This window comes from Aphelocoma coerulescens, chromosome 1, assembly GCF_041296385.1.
Source record: "Aphelocoma coerulescens isolate FSJ_1873_10779 chromosome 1, UR_Acoe_1.0, whole genome shotgun sequence".
Lineage (NCBI taxonomy): Eukaryota > Metazoa > Chordata > Aves > Passeriformes > Corvidae > Aphelocoma > Aphelocoma coerulescens.
The window spans coordinates 72,146,020-72,165,259 of NC_091013.1; the positions used below are offsets into that span (position 1 = coordinate 72,146,020).

Genomic DNA, 19,240 nt, shown 5'->3' on the forward strand with positions numbered 1-19,240 from the left:
TTACCTTGGATAACTCAGTCTCTAATAAAGAAGAATACAGTGTTCTGCACTGGACAAGCCAGCTGCTGTGAACTCACCCAAGCATTCAGCTTTCTGTTCTGGGTTCCCTTGTGGGCAAGTCAGATCCAGATCTTCTCTCTCGCATCCGAACTTGGTCTGTTTTTACCCAAGACCACATCTCACTCCAAGAAACCATTGCTTTTATAAAGAGCACCAATGCCCAGAGTGAGCCCAGCAAGGACCAGGCTGCAGGACTTCTCTAGGGGCTAAGAACAAGAAGGAATCTGCCAACCTGGCCAACCACTCCTGAAAGCATTTCTCCAGCTTAGCTTTCCCACCACAAATTCTTGATGCAGAGAAACAATTGAAAATAAAAAGAAATCCAGTCATTTATCCTCCGGGCTGGAGAGAAAGAAGGAGACTGCCACAGCAGCGCCTGTTTTGAATGCTTGGCAGGTACACAAACACAAGGGGGATGATGCTATAGATAAGCATAGACAGAAATAGCTAGAAGGATGAGCTGGCTCAGGGTAGCAGTGGTGAAAGGCAGCAATCTCCCTTCTCCTGTGATTGCACCAAAACTAGCAGCTGACCCGCAGACTCACCGAGAGTGTTGGCAGGAGAGGGTCCCCCCAAGCTCTGAGCATCACACTGGAAATATCCTCCTCGCACAGATCCCCTTCCCCATCCTGGATACATTTGAAGGCTGCAGCTTCTCAGCCTGCTTCTGACTCAGAGTATAAAACCTGCTTGCTGCCTGTCAGGGGTTTTGGTGCTGTTCCCAGAATCCTACCAGGAAGCTGCAGCTCACAGATCCCCCTGCGCCAGCAGGAAAATCCAGTAACTGTGGCTCATAAAATAGTGCCAAAGCACCAAACTGAAGTATCTGGGCAGGCACCTCATCTCTCCCCCATGAGCAGCCTCACACAGCTCTCCCTGCCGCTTGTACCAGCCCACAAAGAGACAAGCACAGAGACGTCACCTGGCACTTATGCAACTCAGCTGCAAAAACACGAAACAGTTAAAAGCAAGAGTTTCACCTACCTGTCACCATTTAATAACCCTTTGTTTCCCACTCCCTTTCTGTATGGCAACGAACTCTGATTTTCTTCTAAAATTGGAAAAGAGTCTCACCTGAATGTGCCTGCACTGGGAAAGAAGAAGGATTTAAAATCCTGCTTTTTAAAGCTGCTTGAGGAGGAAAAGATTCATCAGTGCTTCCTTTACTCTGTGCAGTATCAATATCCAGGAACCCAGATCTTTGGCTGTCGGTATGATGGGACAACCTGAGAAATTTCACGGCTTGATACGGGTTGAGATGGGCAAGGACACTGGGCTCAGCTAGAGGTGGCAGTCTGGGAAGAGAGACAATCCTACTCAATCTGAGAAAAAAGAGAAGGAGGGAAGTAAAGAAAGGGGAGAGTCACAAGCATCACTGCTGTGGTTTAACTGGTGGGGAGCAAGGATGGTGAGGGCAGGACCAGGCGTGTATCAGAGCAGAGACAACTACAGAAGACTAGGACTGGGTCACAGACACACGAAACTGTGCAATACAACAGAATGCATGAGTGGGGCAGGCAGCCAGGAATGTGAGAACACGACAGAAGGAGGGAACAGGCATGGGAACAAAGTGATGTCATGAGAAATGGAAGAAGAATGATCTGAGACACAAAACTCAGCGCTTAGGAAAAAAAAAACAAGGAAAAATAAAACTCAAACTAACATCAACCTCATTTTAAATCATTTTATTAACCTGTTGAGCCTGAAGACATCACATTCTGATACATGTTCCAATTCCCTTGTTTACTCCCTTGTAACCACTGCAGAGCTGCACCTGGGGGTACACTCCTTGACCCACTGAACCATGCTCCTGTCTCCAGCATGAGGTGAGGGACAGTCCTGAAAGCAAAGGGACTCAGGACCACTAGCACAGCGTTGGTGGCAGGGCAGACAGGAGCCACACCACCACAGAGCTCTTCACCTCCCATGGCACCACTACATCGACCCAGTGGAGGGGCTCATAGAGATGTGGGACCAACCACTGCTGTTCTGGGAGAGCTGCTGTCATACTCACCAGCTGCCAGCACTGCCAGCTCAGGTTGCTTGAAGAAACCTCTTAGGCTATAGCTATCCATTAAATTAGTCATTCCCAAGTAGTTTCCCAAGGACAAGGTCACCTTCCAAGATAGGACTGAAATGGGTGACTGCATGCACACTGCCTGATGGGGGCATGTCCTGACCCTCTACCTCCTGAAAATACGCCTGGGAACCCACTGGTTCAGAAAGCTGCCTGGCAGGGGTCAAGTTCAGGCCAGGAACTGCTCCAGCAGCTAGGCTCTCCTTGGGGCCTGGCAGTGCTCCTTGCTAATAGAGACAAACCTGCAGCTTAACATAATATTACAGTTGGTCAGAGAAAACCTATTATTTTCTTATCCCCCTTCGTTTGTCATGACTACTCCAGAAAATCAGAAAAAAATAGCATGTTTTTCATAGTAGGGAAGCTCAAGAACCTCAAATAAATGGCTTTTGAGATAGGGCTGATAAAGAAAAACCTTAGGTTCAGAAATACTAAACCTAAAAGGGACAGCAGAGATACAAAGGAAAACTTAAATTTGATGGGAAAAAAAGAAACAGCAAAGGATAGCTTTAAACAATTTGTGCCCAGAGTCTTCAGACACATTTATTTGCTTTTTTCTCTGAAGGAAACCCATTATTGTTTTAAAAATTACTGCACATTTTTCTGATTATGTTGTTTTGTTAGATAAGAACCAATGTTGTGTGACAGTGCTTCAGTAGTAGCACTAGACCACTCACTGTAGATTAAATTACAGATTTTCAAACTCATTAAACAAATATGTGGACCATTAAAATAAAAAGTGTGTTTGAAAAATTTGTGGGGCATAAACTGTTCCTTTTTAAAACATTCCTACCAGCCAGGGTTACCTCCTTTCAAATTAATGGAGAAGTAAGTTTGAAAAGCAAGCAACTGCGACCTAAAGAAACTAAGCGGGAAATTTTTTGGCAGTTGATTGGGATAAGTACTTTGCATCAAGCAGCTGATGACTGCAGACCTGCCTTGTGTTTTTTGCACTACTTTCACAATAAGGTGAACAGTTACCACGTTTTCTTTGTCAAAGGGGAGAATACAGTTGAAGTATTTACAGTTTGATGTTTACCATTCAAATGATGGGTAAGAAAACAAGAACAGTAACAGATGGGCTTCTTTTAACTGAATTCAAGTTATTTAGAGCTATTTCTGGTTAAAAAAAAACAACACACACCAAAAAACAAACACAATATGCCTTCCTGCTTCAAAATACTCATCTGAGATTTAACATCTACATTTGCTGAAATAAAAGTGAACTGGACTCCAGTTTTTAAAGTATATGATTAATACAATTTAGTGCCCCATTTTTAACTTGCAAAGCTGTTGAAGGAACTGTTTTATTTGCCAAGAGTCCTTAAATATTTCTTTATCCTTTCACTGGGATTTGCTTGCTGACTACTTTCACAGCTAAATACCTGCCTTGTATGTTTGATCTTCCTCACCAGCACCCCAAGTGAAAAAGCTGTCTTAACCTCTTTATTCCACCAGGAATAAACACTTTTGAAAACTAAGTGGGAATCTCCTTATAGGCAACAATATACATACAGCTTATTTTCCCAGTATAGTTTTAGGAGGACACTCTTCCACCTGAATTAACATTATATAAGGCCTTGCAAAAAAAAAGACCAGAGAGTCAGTTTGCCTCTAGGAAATAAACCAGCGATAGATACCACCACTCCTGCTCAGTCAAGCCAGTAACAGCCAAAAAAACCTATACAAACCCTGTCATAACCAAAAAGGGATATCCCCAAAAATCAGATACAAAAACACCATGAACCCAAGCAGCTCCCAAGAGCACATGCAACAGCACTAGAAATAAAAAACTAAAATATTTTCTTTCTCTACAAAGAACTTGTGTGTCATGATGTGCTGGTTGTGGCTGGGATAGAGTTAATTTTCTTCATAGTAGCTACCACTGGACTCTTTTGGATTTGCGCAGGAAAAAATAGTGTTGGTAATTCAGGGATGATTTGGTTACTGCTGAGCAGGGCTTACACAGGGTCAAGGCGTTTTCCACCTCTCACCCCACATTGCCAGCGATGGACTGGGGGTGCACATGGAGTTGGGAGGGGACAGAGCTGGGACAGCTGACCAAAGGGATATCCCAGACCATGTGGTGTCATACTCAGCATATGAAGCTGGGAGAAGAAGGAGGAAGAAATGGGGGGATGATTGGAGTGATGGGGGTCATCTCCCAAAGTCACCATCAAGTGTGATGGAGCCCTGCTCTCCTGGGGATGGCTGAACACTTGCCTGCTCATGGGAAGTGGTGACTTAATTCCTTGTTTTTCTTTGCTTGCATCATATGCTCTTGCTTTCCCTATCAAACTGTTTTTATCTCAAGCCACCACTTTTCTCAATTTTACTCTTTAAATTCTCTCCCCCCTCATGCTGGTGGGGAATGCATGAGGGGCTGACTTGGGGCTAAACCATGACAAAAAAATTACAAAATATTTCTACAGTTTATATGCATGACCTGTCTTCTTTTTAACTTCCTGGCCAGTTTCAAGCAACTGTGATGGAAGTGTTGAATTGCCACAAGCTCTGTGAAAGTTGGTGATCAGGGAGTAGAGCTGAGGAAAGCCTAGAAAGTAGCTTTAACTTCATGTGACAACAAAGTCTTCATGGGAAAATTTTTCCTTAATGATGAGAAAGCTGCAACTGGAATAAGTATTTCATGATACACCAAGGAATTAATCTCATCACAGTTTCTCTCCCATGGTGACTGTCTATTGTCTAATGAGGTGCTACTGCAACTGATGTTTCCATGGCAATTCCAGCATCACTAAGGACTCTCCCCTGTGTGGCTTCTCTGTACAAAAGGGCTTGGTACAACTCAGTCAAAAAGTGAACTAATCATGAGAGACAAATCCAATAGAAACCAAGTTCAGTAGTTCTGCTAGTTTTGTGACCGCTAGCATAATTCTGTGGTCTTGAAACCCAAGAAATTGTCATTTTTTAAAATTGTACTGATTTTTGGAGTACAGTGTTTCACGGACATGTTAATTGATAAATGCAGCAGTTCTTTATGTGAAAAGGATTTACTCTTTTTCCTGAGCCAACATTTGATTTTAAAGACTGTCCCACTGCTTTCATGGTAGAATGTACGGTGATTGGAGCTCCAAGTGCTCATAAGAAAACTCTCTGAAATTGATTGAACACAGTGGAAGTATACCAGATAGTTGAGAAACAGCTTCTTCCTACCCTTATTTTTGCTGATACTCTTATTTGGACATGATAACATGTGCTGTATACAAGAAAAACTCTATAAATACTCATAACACTGCATGAGAACCCATATTTACGTGCATGAGACTTGTTTGTTCTAGCTCCTGTTTTAGTGGCCAATAATTCAAACATGAGGCAAGTATGGAAACAGAAGCATGGGGATGTCCATCAACCTGGCAAAATATCATAAATCACACCAGTCACAGATCCCTGGTAAGAACCAAAACTACAAAACACTGAATAAGAGGTTCTAATCACTAATGTCCTTTTCTCTAGCTACCTTCCTCTGCCAATTCTGTGGATGCTAAAAACCGAAGTGTCCTTCAACAAGAACAAACTTCAATTCTATTGCTCTTGAAGTTTAAATTATTCCCAGTGCCACAGATAGACTTTCTCCTGGAGGATTGGTTTTACCATTCTAATACTAATAATAATATGATGTACATACATGGTTACTTTTCAAGCTACTTTTACTGAGGGGACTATCCTAGTACCTGGACTCAACCTCCAGTTATGCTTGATATCAATTAAATATTTCCAGATGCCTGAACAGAGTCTAAAAGAGTACCCGTGCAATTAATGAGTGCCATGGATTCTCATCAGAGCATGTGAAAATGGGTCAGCAACATTTCAGAGTGCGCACATGTAAAAAATGATGTCTCAGGATGCCCTCCAGCTCTCCTCTTCTAAGTCTCCAATGTACACCATTGAGATAAAGTCTGTGTTGAGCAGTATCTGTTTCTAACGTACTGCAGACCATTTCCCCACCTTCTTTGAAAGCTTTTGTTGGGTTCCTGAAGTTTACTACTTCATCATCCCTCCAAGCTTTGTTTCTGTCCACCCACCCCTTAGACTTCTTTCAGTCTTCTCACTTAATTATCCTCTTCAGTATGTTTTGTCTAACCTCAGTTTCCTGCCTTCTCTTCTGTATTTCCACTTAACTTTAAACCACACTTGCTGTCATACTGTACTGATTGTTTCCCTAAATTATGTATGAAAACAAGTGGAAAGTACCATCCTAAGACACCACTGAAGCTGACAAGAATTCTCTTGAATTCATTTAGCTGTGAGAGACCTTCAACTTTGCTAAGAGATTTCATTTTATTCACTACATCTACTGCTCAAAGACACTCTGAACACTAACAGTTAACCACTGCAAGTGACTCAGTTCTATGTTTTTCCGCCTTAGTGTGGCAGATATTTTTTATGTTGTTCCTACACAATTCCCAGCAGCCAGGGCCAGAGCCTGTGTAATAATTTGTGTCACTGAGAGCACTCTCCTTCAATCTACAGTGCCCAGCCACGCCAGCAGCCAGTCTGCTAAATGATCAGTTAGTAGCAAGAATAAAGAGTTTAAGCTGTGTAAATAAGAAGAATTCATGTAGCTGGGAAGGGAGTCATTGTGCTAACAGAATATCCTGACTACAGGAAGCACTATAGCACACACAGATCAAGGATCCGCTTATCACTGATATCAAATAAGAGGATTATGTATTGCATTAACAAGAGATGTTTTCATATTCCCTGCTCTCCATATCCCAGGCAATTTTCTCTGGCCTCTCAGAAGAGAGCACTCAAAGTGACCACTTAGAGTATAAAAGTTAATAAGCAGCGGGGATGGCTGAGATTCACTAGATCAGTGGGAAGCCAACTTCTCAGCAGAATAATAAAGATTTCTCTGTTCTTTAAAGATATTTCAGAGAGCACATATTCTTTTATTACACCAACAACATGAGGTGGCATAGACTCTTCCACCTTACTTGATCTCACAAGAAAGACAGGCTGTTCCCTTATGGAGTGGGGAGCAGGATAAAGGAAATGGTGCCCACAAGAGGGCTTGTAGACTAATCAGCATGGCCCAACTTTACTGCAAATGGAGACCAACCATGTTCTCTAGTGAAGAGTGGCTATTTACAGTTTTGGGCAATTCAAGGCAAAGAGGAACCTCTGCATTGCTCTACGTCATGTGGGTATAGCCACTCTCCTGGATTAAAAGTGATGTGTCAACTCAGAAGGGTGACTAGTGCACTTGAGGAGGTGCCTAGTGATGTCTCCTCCTAGTAATGCCCTCAAGTCATGTGTAAACAACCATTCTGCAAAGGGAAGATCCAGCTCTGACACAGATCTCCACAGCTAATAAATCAGATTCCAGCAGTATCAGTTCCACTATGTGCTGTGGAACTTTCCTCAGGATATTGCCCTACCAAGGGTTTGCAGGTGCAGTTTTTCAGAACTAGTGCTATTAATTCTTCCCTTGGATCAAGTAGTGATGACAGTTTTTGTAATTCCAGCAGGTAAGAAACCTCTACTCCAAGAACATGACATAAGCCAGCTGGATTTTTACAGTAGCAGAACCCTTTACTTCTAGAAATCTAGAAGCTAGAAATTTAAGGTAAAATCCAAACTCCTTTAAGTAACATTTTTAAAAATGAAATAAAATTCAGTATATTATGAGATACAGCCTGGAGGTTTTCATAAAAAAAGTGAGTCTTGAGGACATAGACTGTGTTCTTAATACAATAAACCAATGAAGACCCAATGGGTTCAATCAATGGAAATTTTAATGGAACTTGTAAGCATGTGAAAACTGCATTCCCAGTCAAGTCACACTACCTTTTGAAGGCAGTAAGAAAATGCAGATTAAAAAAAAAAAAAAAAAAAGAAAGAAAGGAAAAAGAAATCATAGAATGTTAAGGGGTTGGAATGGACCTTAAAGATCACCTAGGCCAAACATCTGCCACCATGGGCAGGGACACCTCCTACAGGTAGAACACAAAATGCCTCTGAAACAGTGCCTGCAAGACCCAAGAAGAATTTCTGTTCTCACTGATGAGGACAGGATGACCTGATGGAGACGTGACACCCATGCCAACACCTTTCAGAGGGCTCAGAAGAGAAGGATAGTTATTGGATTCCCAAAAACCTACTCTAAACATGAAAGTTGAGCAAGAGCCATTAGACCCTGGCAGAACCAGATCCGTGGTCTGAGTCATCCAAAAGGCTAGTGAAGCCAACAAGACTCTTGACAAGCCTCACTTCTCAGAGTAGTGTCATTGTGCATTATTATTTTGTGATTTAACGCACCTCTTCAGCTAGTGCATATTAAAACAGACAATTCTGAAACGTCACATAGAAGACCTCGCCCCAGTAAATTGGGTGTCCATAACTGGCCATTCATTTAAGAGCTGGACTTGATGGTTCTTGTGGTTCCCTTCCAACTCAGAAGATTCTCCGAGTGTGCACACTGTGTAACTCAGGTGTTACTCTGTGGTAGAGGTGCCAGAGCTGACTCAGTGCTAAGCTAGATCAGATATTCAAGCCACAAGTAGTTTTCTTGCTTATTCTTGAGCAATATTCTGTTGTGATACACTTAACCATGAAAGTCCAAAATGCTGAAGTGAACCCATGGAGTTCACTTTATAAATTGTCCATCATTGAGAAGAGATTCTTCATTTCCAGGAAAGGCTCGAGTCAAAGGGCAGAAAACCGAAATCTTTAATGTTCTTGCTGGCGATTTTCTTGATAATTAGAAGGAAAAAAAACCCAAAACCCCACACAAGATTAGAACTGACCCACCACTATTGACTAAGCACAAAACTCACTACACCACATTACAACAAAACTATTTTTACCAGCATCCCCATTCAGCTTCACCAGTTCCCAGTGTGTGGAGATAAAATCAGTGAAATATAACAAACATAACAATGCTGTTAGAGGCACTGACAAGTGGTTCATGAGTGAGGCATCAAACCAGCCAAAGATCAGGTAAAGATGTGAAGGGCACTCAGGGCTAAGGATAAGAACTTTACTGGGTCGTCTGTGGATGAGAGGCAGCAAAGGGAAGGTCAGCCAGGACAGTGGCTGATGTACACAGCTGTGATGGCAAAAGCACTTGCCTAAGAAGTGGGGCATTGAATATCTAAGGGGTGTTACAGGATCTCAAATAAAATGTGTAGGTAACTCCCTGCTGTGAGAGTGGGCAGCAAGTAGTCAACTGTGCTCTCTGCACAGAAAAATGTGCAGGGAAAAAAAAAAAATAAAGGAGAATATCTCTTTTAGCTACATGCCTGAAATACTGATGAGTCATTCACAGAGAGAAAACAGAGATGCAATAAGGTGCAGAGCGGCATGGCAGGACATCAGGCAGATAGTCTTGGAAAGAGCTGACCTAGCAGTGGTAACTGCAACTGTGAAAGGTGGTAAAACCAGGTCACTCCCATCCAGGAGCTAAAAGAAAATCCCCTCTCAGGGATGGGTATGAGAGGATGAATCTATAAAGTAATGACTGGGCAAAAACATCAGCATGTTTCCAAATAAAATGTTTTTTCATGATAAGTGCAGTGTCAACAGCAGGAACATAAATCCCAGAACATTTAATTTTTTCCAGAAAAAAAAGCTGAAAAAGTTGAAAAAGTTGAGGAAGAAAATGTGTTAGGTGTGGCAAAGTTCGAAGAGACCCATCAATAGTGGCAATGAGTGCAGCAGAGTAACTTTTCTGAGAGCTGTTTCCTTCTTCATTTCTTTATCAATGGTAAGCATGCCCTCTTTATCCAGAGTTGCATGGCTATGATACCATCTCACTTAATTGCAGGCCAGTGGAGTAGTAACAAAATTTTCTCCTAACTGAACCAAAACATTCTTTTCAGAACATCTTGGTATGAATCTATACATGGCCCATCATAATTTGTGCTGTGTTCTCCTCTAGTTAGGAGATGAGTCTTTTGGGAACATGGTATTTCCTAACCCTCACCCTACTCTTCTTGCCTTTTGCCCAGGTGAAGGAAGGTGGGAAATCAAAAAATCAACAGACCCAACATTTTTACTGATGGTAAAAGTCACTGAGTAGGGGAGTCAATCCAGGGATTTATAGCATGGATTAATTGAGGGAGACCAGAAGAGAGAGACTTAGGAAAGAAAAATCTGGCTGCTGACCTTGGGGATGTGGAAGGTGGTGACAGTCAACAGCTACTTTCTCTCATTGTCACAGGAAGTTTAATCTCAAGCATTTATAAAATACGGGGTGCAAACAACAATTTCTTCCCATTTGGGACCCGGTTTGGTATTGGAAGAGCTCAAGCTCCTTCATCTACTCCTCTAAACTTTCTTCTACCTCTTCACCATCACTTGCAGTATAAGCAAAGCAATCTTTTTCATATCCTTTAGAGTTTCATCTTCACTGAACATTATCACTTGTCCCCAGAGTTCTAATTTATATCCTATTACAGTACTACACGGGAATAAAATTAGCAGATGCCAAGCCAATTGCCCAGGGAATTTTAGCAACGTAGTCTTTGAAATTTACTAAGAGTGGAACACATATTCACTGCAAAAATAGAATGATGTGGGTTTCTCTAAAAACTGCGGCAAGTTCACAATTTTGTATGTTCTAGTCTAAGCTAGAAGTAGCATAAACCCCTAAATATGTGAAATATTTATATTACCTTTTGTGAGTGAAAACTGAGAAAAATACACAGTCCAAAGCCAGCTATATGCCTAAATTCAGGCCTCCTCTTTTCACAAAATTCCTGAGAGACAAATATCTAACAAATATGTTCTTCAGGAGAATTTAGGAGAAAGATCGTACTTTTTTCCTTTGTTTATAAACAAAGGCTTTTGGCATATTCTTGATCTTTTCTCATATTAAAAAGTGGAGCAATTATTTACTTTTTTCTGCTTTTTATGGCCCCAGCATGCAAAGCATGCTTTTGACTCCATAGAAACAGCATTTTAATGTCAGTCAAATTAATAAAGCCCCAAAACTTACAGGAACCAATTTTAAATAGCATCAGGAGCAGACAGAAAAAGAATGCTCCTACAAACCAGAAAATAGAGGACAGGCTCCAAGCTTCCTACATTTATTTTTTGAATGGTTTATTATGTCAGCAAAGACCTCCTCTTCCTTAAGAGTTAAACTCACTTGAGCCAAGAAGCAGCCTCAATCTCTCCTTTAGAGACACCTTCATACGTGGTAACTGTTCATACCCTGAGTAATATTTGGGCAGACAAAAGGCTTAGTATAAGTTTCTGGCAAGTTTTTCTTTTTCAAAAAGTCAAAACGAATACGAAGGATTGTATTCCAGTATTCAGCAGTGTAATAAGAACAAAGCATTATAGGAAAAAAAAAAATTAAACCCTTGCCTTACAAGAGGAAAAGTAAGATCATTGCTGATGTTTCTGGGAAACCTCCTAGCTACTGCTGTGATAGATCCCAACAGAGGAACACAGAAGAGATGACATCTGACAGGAATTATGTGAATTCTAGAAAAATATAAATGCCAGGCTACCATCCTATGTACTTCCACCAGGAAAAATAACTGAGTCTACATTTATTTACCTGTAAGAGTAAGTAAAATAAATAAGAGTAGAAGAAATTTTGCATTAAAACCCCTGCAATTAAAAATTAGTCACTCCTCCAAACCTTCATCATTGAAAATAAATTACAACACATTTATTTGCCAATTTTTAATTCAGACTTCAAGGAGAGCTGCACTGCTTTTCCTAGCTTTTTCCCCTCAAACTGTAGGTATTAGAAAACGATTATACACATACGTATAAATAACATGCATGTAAATCAGGCATTAAAAAAATAATGAAATATCAGGAGACCTGCAAGAAAAATTAGTAGCACTGTAATGAATATCATTATAATCTACTAGAAAAAAAAAAAAAAAAACAAACAAAAAAAACGAACAGAAAGCAAGGAAGACCGTTTCAGTCTCGGTCCTTATAGGATGCACAAGCTATAACAAGCTCTCCATGAGCACAGACTAGATAACAATGTCCACTTCAGGGAAGAATTGAATCCATAGGCCCAAAAAGTACACTTTAACAAGATCCCAAACCCACAGAGCAACACAGCTCCGTGTGACACTGTCTCCATCTTTCTCACTGATACAGAAACCCAGATGCTGTGCTAGCAAAGGACACTTTTGGATCCCAAAGTCCTTGAACTGGATGAGGAAGGGTCACCCTCCATCCTACACCTCACATCCAATGAAGCAGCCACAGGCACAGTATGCAGAGAACAGGGATGCATGCAGAGAAAACTCTGAGAAAGTCTGCAGAGTCCTACAGACAGCAATACTGAATTTTGAATGGCTGAAGTGCTACCAGTGTTCAGGCCAGTTAAATGTAGGGATGCTCACGTCTTCGTGTTAGCAACTCACCGGTGTTCCAAATGAGATACAGCACTGCCTCAAAAATGCACACCCTAGCATGTACCACACCATTGATTCATTCACTGATGTATTTCCAGATAGTGCTTTGAACTTGTATCTGCAAGATCAATAGTGCTGCCTTTTATAGCTCTGAACACTCCAGCCTCACAGTTACTGCTTCAGCATATATAAAAGACTAGCAGGATAGAAAAGGATCATGTTCAGCTCGATGTGTTATGACATCAGAAAAATCAAACAGGCAGGTCTTTGGTCCAAATTGCTTCAAAGGTCAAGATGAAAACAGAGCAAGTTACCTGCCATAACATCTTCTGAGCAGTGTTACGATTTTCTTAGCAGTCTTGATGCCAAACACAAACACAGCTGCAACAAAGTTGACAGTATTACCAGTAGATCTTCTGACTTTCTGGAGTGACCTGTTGGTTTACTCATCAGCTGATTATTTTTCCTTATCTAATATTAAATTGGGATTTGCACTTACCAAAATATTTAAGCTTCAAAGGAGCAGAATATGGTTATGGTAGAGAATGCCTACTGCAGCCTACCTCTCTTGTTCTCTGGCTGCCACAGCAGCTTCACAAAGCAGTGGCTCCTACCTCTCCACCTGAGAAGCTTTAGGACTAGAGAAGAGGAGGTTTGTTTCTAGATAGAAAATCTGACATTCATTTGCAGCCAGCCTCTACCTTGCATTGAGGCTGTACGTGGAATAATTCAAAAGTCAGTACCACTGACCCTGTGCGCCCAAATACTCTGGTGAGCACCATATTTCACATATTTTTACTGGAAAAAAATGCACACAGAGCAGTAACTGTGTTGTACAGAGCACTGTGGGTCCCTGAGGAGACCCTGAGCTGAGTCCTGGGTAGTGCAGAACAACTCTCCACATAGATGAGGGCACACGAAGGAGTAAATGCCTCCCTGCCACACACCCACCTCTTGTTCAGCACTCTGGGCACAGTCTAAGGAGCCTCCCCACATTTTCAGGAGGCAACATAATTGTGAGATTCCAAAAGGTTTTTTTGGTTCATCTCAAAAGCCTTTGGGAGCCTATAGATGTGATGGTAAAGGAACAGAACTAGGATGAAACTTAGAGGGAAACAGAAACTTCACCATTGCAGCTTGTATGGGACAAGAGCAGACTATAGGCAAGTCATGGAGGAATCAACATAAATGCCACCTTCTCCTTGCCACATTTGAGTCACAATTTCATTAAAACCACCAAGCTATTTCTGGAAGAATTCAGAAAAATTCTCCTCAAAAACTAAACTTGATGGGAATCTCAAATACATTTCTCTGTGGCTCAACGTGATCATAAGAAACGCAGATCAATCACCTTCTGGATAAGTGAAATCAAAAATCAACAAAAATATGAGTGTTTCATTTTTATGGTAGCTGCCTTTGGACTGCTTTGGGGATGCATATGGCCTCAGTTGAGGACATCTTCCCAAATGTGTACTTTTGTCTAGTAGGCATCCAATCTCGGAAGACCTGAAGTATTGTGGATATTCTAGTATCTATATATGTGTACAACAGACATTGTATGGATGGTATCCTGGAATACATGATTAGTTTTAGTGTATTTTGTCCCTCTTTGAGACAGTAAGTTATACAAGCAGCAGTTTCAATGATTCAGGCAAGCAGCTAGAAACAACAGATCTCAATTGCTTTCTTTTTAAAATGTAAACTTGAAAATTAAGAAGCATTTCAAGATTAGGCATCTGTCCAATTCTTTTTATCATTTAGTGTATTATGCTAATGAGGATGCTGTTACTTTAATTACATCATTTGAAGAAAAAATTGCATTCAGTCCCTTGATCTTCTTTAAAACCATTCCCATGCTTGATTCCCCTATAGGCTTTTAATCACTCTGCCTCAGTGTGAAACACTGCATTTGAGCAAAACTCTTCTCAAAACTGGTTCACTGAGAAAGTTTAAATTCTTTTCTCTCATTGGAGCTATAGCCTTTACCACTTGGCAGCCTCAGGAGGAAGAGCTGTAAGATTCAAACTAGCACTAGCTAGAATGAGGAGAAATGCTGAAACTCAATATACTGTATAAGTAACACACTAAATGACTGGACTTGTTAGACAGGGGTAGAGGGACAACTGAAGAGAGCTATAAAATAACACCTTTCCATGACACACCATAGCAGAATTCAGTAAATCCTATTTTTAAAAAGCACATATCAGCTGTTAAACTCCACTATGCAGAATTACCCATATATGATGTTCACAGGCATTTGTTATTAGTCAAATGCTTCACCATGGCTTTTTTGTCTGTTTTAGCACACATACAACAGTAACTAAAGCAAAAGTATGATCCAGTTATGGTGTATCCATTTAGAGTTTAAGTGCAGTATTTGTTAACGTGTTGTGCTTTCATCCTACACTGAAAGATGGGAATCCAGTCTAAGAACCCAACTGCACTAACATCTTGAAGCAAAGTATTTACAAACAAATACTCTGACACCTCATTTATCTGTTTTGCCATAAAATTGGCTTATACATGATTAATTATGAAAAATAAGCTCAGCATGCTTTCATGCACTTTTACTTTGAAATCCAGGTCACACTGTGCTTCAAAATTCAGAAAAACAATATGAATAACAATTAACATATCAGAAGATTCTCTGCAAGTAATTTTATTTAAGTAGGCTAAACCAGGAGCTTATGAAGTTGTTGCTATTATGTCATTGCAGACAAATCATTTCTTAACCCTTGTTTATATACTTCACTTTATTTGACTAATCCTTTGTACTGAAAGGATGCTTGGAGTAGGTATCCTCATACTAAGCAACACAATGCTGAATGAAAACAGTGTTTTTGTCCCAAAACATCTACAGGCTGATTCCTGCTCTGTGGACTTGTCTCTAGCTGGGATGCTGCTCCTCAGAAACAAATAAGTAATGGTGTGGTTATAGTTGGGAAACCAGAAACTTGAAATACAGAATCATAGATTAATTTAGGTTGGCAAACACCCTTAAGATCATTAAGTCCAACCCTTAACCCAGCACTGCCAAGTCCACCACTAAACCAGGTCCCCCAAGTGCCACACCTGCACATCTTTTAAATAACCTCCAGGAATGGTGACTCCACCACTTCCCTGAGCAGCCTGTTTCAGTGCTTGACAACTCTTTCTGGGAAGCAGCTTTTCCTAATATCCAATCTAAACCTCCCCTGGTGCAACTTGAGGGCATTTCCTCTTGTCCTATTGCTTGTTACCTGGGAGAACTTGCACTTTGCTACACCCTCCTTTCAGGCAGCTGTAGAGAACTATAAGGTTTCCCCTGAGCCTCCTTTTCTCCAGGCTAAGAAACCCCAGACCTCTTAGCTGCTCCTCATAGGACTTGTACTCAGCCCCTTCCCCAGCTCCATTGCCCTTCTTCTGGACATGCTCCAGCTCCTCAATGTTCTTCTTGTAGTGAGGGGCCCAGAACTGAACACAGGATTGGAGGTGCTGCCTCACCAGTGCTGAGTAAGGCTTTCATAACCCACCTGAATACATACAGTGAGTCATTCTACAGGTTCCCCACTCATGGCACTTAGTTGTCAAAATACCTTTGTGATGACATTTCAGTATTATACTGTGCTTTTCTCAAGCATTTGCATGTGATCACCTCATGTGAACTCTCCTCTATCTGTACAGCTCCTTACAGACCCTCCCCAAGTCTAGATGTGTGAGTCATTTCTGGCAACAGAGCAAAATCACATGATGACCAGCCACTTGCTTCATTTAGTGAGAATTTAACTTCTAGGAGCATGCTGCTTTCACTAAAAAATTTACCTGGTTATCTCAGTAAAACAGCCATTTCTCATGACTTTACTTTTAAGACTTTCACAAAGAAAGAGAAAAGAGAACGTTTATCAGCTTTTGACCTCAGCTGCTTCCTAGAGCCAGCCCCAAAGCCAGCTGCAGCACCAACTCCAGCTCAGGAAGTTTGCCTTGTCAGCAGCCAAGCAGCAACCACTGGCTTGCAAAAGGCCACATGGATTGGGAGCTGCCAACTGGAGAGATCTGACCAGCAAACAAGAGCCTCCCCATGTCAAAATGAATGGCCAAAATACTTGTGATTGGTGTAGTGCAGAGCTAGAAATAGAAAGCAATGCTTTTGCCGTAGTGCTGGTATTTGAATAGCTTCTTTTTTAAAAGGGCAAACAGTTCATTCCCCTGAAAGCTTGCTTACAACGGCAGTGGCCGAGCTCCATTTCAGTAAATATTAGAATTGCCTTTTTCAAAGAGGAAGCTCAATTCTTTTAAAGGTTAAGAAGGTAACAGACAAACATGATTTTAGAAAAACACTAAAAGGCACTGTACTTATTTATGAGAAACGGGGTGGGAAGATAAAGCCATGGATACCACATGTGCAAGATGAAAAGGAGAATGTGGAATACTGGCAAATGACAAGCTGAGAGAGAAGAGGGTGAGGTCTGCTAGAAATCCATCAAGTGATGTATTCCTCAAGCATGTATCCTCAAAGGTATGAAAAATATTGTCACATGGAATTTTATTCTAGCAGAGGATCTGTTCTGGAAGGACCACTTTAAAAGTGTGGCTTTGGAAAAGGTTACAAATTCTAGTTATGGCTTAATACAAGAGAGCAGTGAAATCAACTCCAGCTGATGTTATATTGGACTCCTACTGGATACAGGTAAACCATTTAACTAGAAAATAATGATTCACTGCAGGCAAAGGGCAATGTTCTAATTTCTTTTGCAACTGGAAAACAATATGTAATCTTACCCGGAAAACAATGTGTAATCTTAACCAATATCTAATTCACTTGTTTGGATATTTTAGAAAGACCATTTCTCAAAATTAAAAACAAATCATGTGCAAAACTGAGCAGGAGAAAATAGTCACACACAAAAAATATAAAAAGGACCTGCTAAGGGATATTTTATTATATTCCAAAAATAAAAAGGAAAGTCACTGTACTACAGCCATGAAAGGAAGCTTTTACAGTTGAAGAGTCCTGGCTACAGAGAGTGAAAGCAGCAGCAGAGAAACCTGTAAAACAAATGCATAGTAGGTAACAGATGGGGGAAAGACACTGATAGCAATGAATACAAATTAACATTGCAGAAATGCAAGCAAACAACGGAAGCAAAAAACCAGTGAAAAAGCTATGATGAGGTCTATGGCAATAGGAGCTCCTTGCTAAATGGAACAATCAATAATAAGAGAATTCCAAACAATGACTTCAATAGCTGGTCATTCCAGACAAAAATTATCAAAAAATTCAGAAAAAGACTGATTTATTTGACAACTACTTCTCTGCATTCAGAAAGATGCAAGATGCCCTATTCACTTGTTACAGTGATAATGACATCACTATAACTTGAGAGCTTTAAATAGGTTTAAACCCTACATTCAAGAGCAGAGGGTAGATGAATCACTAACTTTTAATTCAATGACACTCTTAAAAGCCATAGGTGCACTAAAGGTTCCTGGTGACTGGAAAGACTTGTTATCAAAGCATCATTTACAAGGGTTAAGTGGGATAAGCAAAGCACCTATTGAACAGACTGGCATCAGTAGTAAGCAACAGCAGAGAAAGATTAGCATGGGACACAATCAATAAGGCATTGAAAGACAGTCACATAATTAACACCAATCAACACAGCTGTATGGAAAACAGGCCTGGTCATGTAAATCCGATCATTTGTATGCAGTGACATCATCATTTGATAATGGTATGTGCTGACAGGACATCTTTCTAGCCCTAATTTCACGCTATGCAGAAATTTAAAGTCATGCTATACATAAAATCCTGAATCAAAAGATTCACTATGCTAAATCAACACTGCTCATAGCAAGTAAATTTCAAAAGTGACTAGCTAAATGAGTAACTAAAGGGAGAATCAACATCCTGATAATAGAATCCTTGTCAGGCCATCATGAAAAAAATGAAGTACACCACTAGGAAGCTCAAAGAGCTACAGACTGTCTTGGAAGGCAGGGCTCATTATTTACTGAAAAAATTTAATTGTGACATGGTAGATTGATTACTGTTGGCATCCTTTAAATCAAGGCCTGGTCTCTTTCAGAAATATATGCTAAATAAAGAAAAATTAAAGGACTGCTACTGAAATACTGTGAATTCCTCTGACCTCCACATAGTAGGCAAGAATAGATATTCATGTGGTCCCCTTTGGTCTTTAAATTCATAAGCCTAGGAAACAATGACCCAAACATTATTAATCCCTCAGGAATTTAATGCAATAAGTGAATCATGCTTAATCCATCTGATACAGTGTACAGTGTCTTGAGTATTTCTATGGGATTTCAACTGTAATCCAGTGTTAAATCACTGGATGACTATTAAAATATTATCAAGTCACTTTCCTGAGTTTCTGATTTTTTGGCTGAAAGCAGCAAAAATCTATCCCTATGCACAAATAGGGAGGGGCGGTATCAAACTCTTGATCCACACCTTCCCATGTAGATCATTTTGACCTGTTCCTGGGAAGTGTTATTTACAGTAACACTGCCAGAACAGTATTTCCATGGCATGTCAGAAAGCCTCCTATCAGGCACAGCTGTGACTAGAACTAATTTCATGCAATTAGGGTTATGCTCTTATATACCCATCATCCTCCTAAGCTGTGCTCCAAGATCAGTACAGAGGTGAAAGTCCCATTGCCTCTGCCAAACATTATTTGATTCTGTTTAAAACAAAACACAGGGTTTTGGAAATGCCATTCCTGTAAACAACTCTGGAATGGGCCAG

At 40.6% G+C, this 19,240-nt stretch overlaps 1 protein-coding gene across 2 annotated transcripts in view; it reads right to left on the reverse strand.

The window, feature by feature from the left end:
* The window catches only part of MTUS2 (microtubule associated scaffold protein 2), a 276,732-nt gene that overhangs the window by 247,620 nt on the left and 9,872 nt on the right, over window positions 1–19,240 (reverse strand). The gene's annotated exons all lie outside the window — the stretch shown is intronic.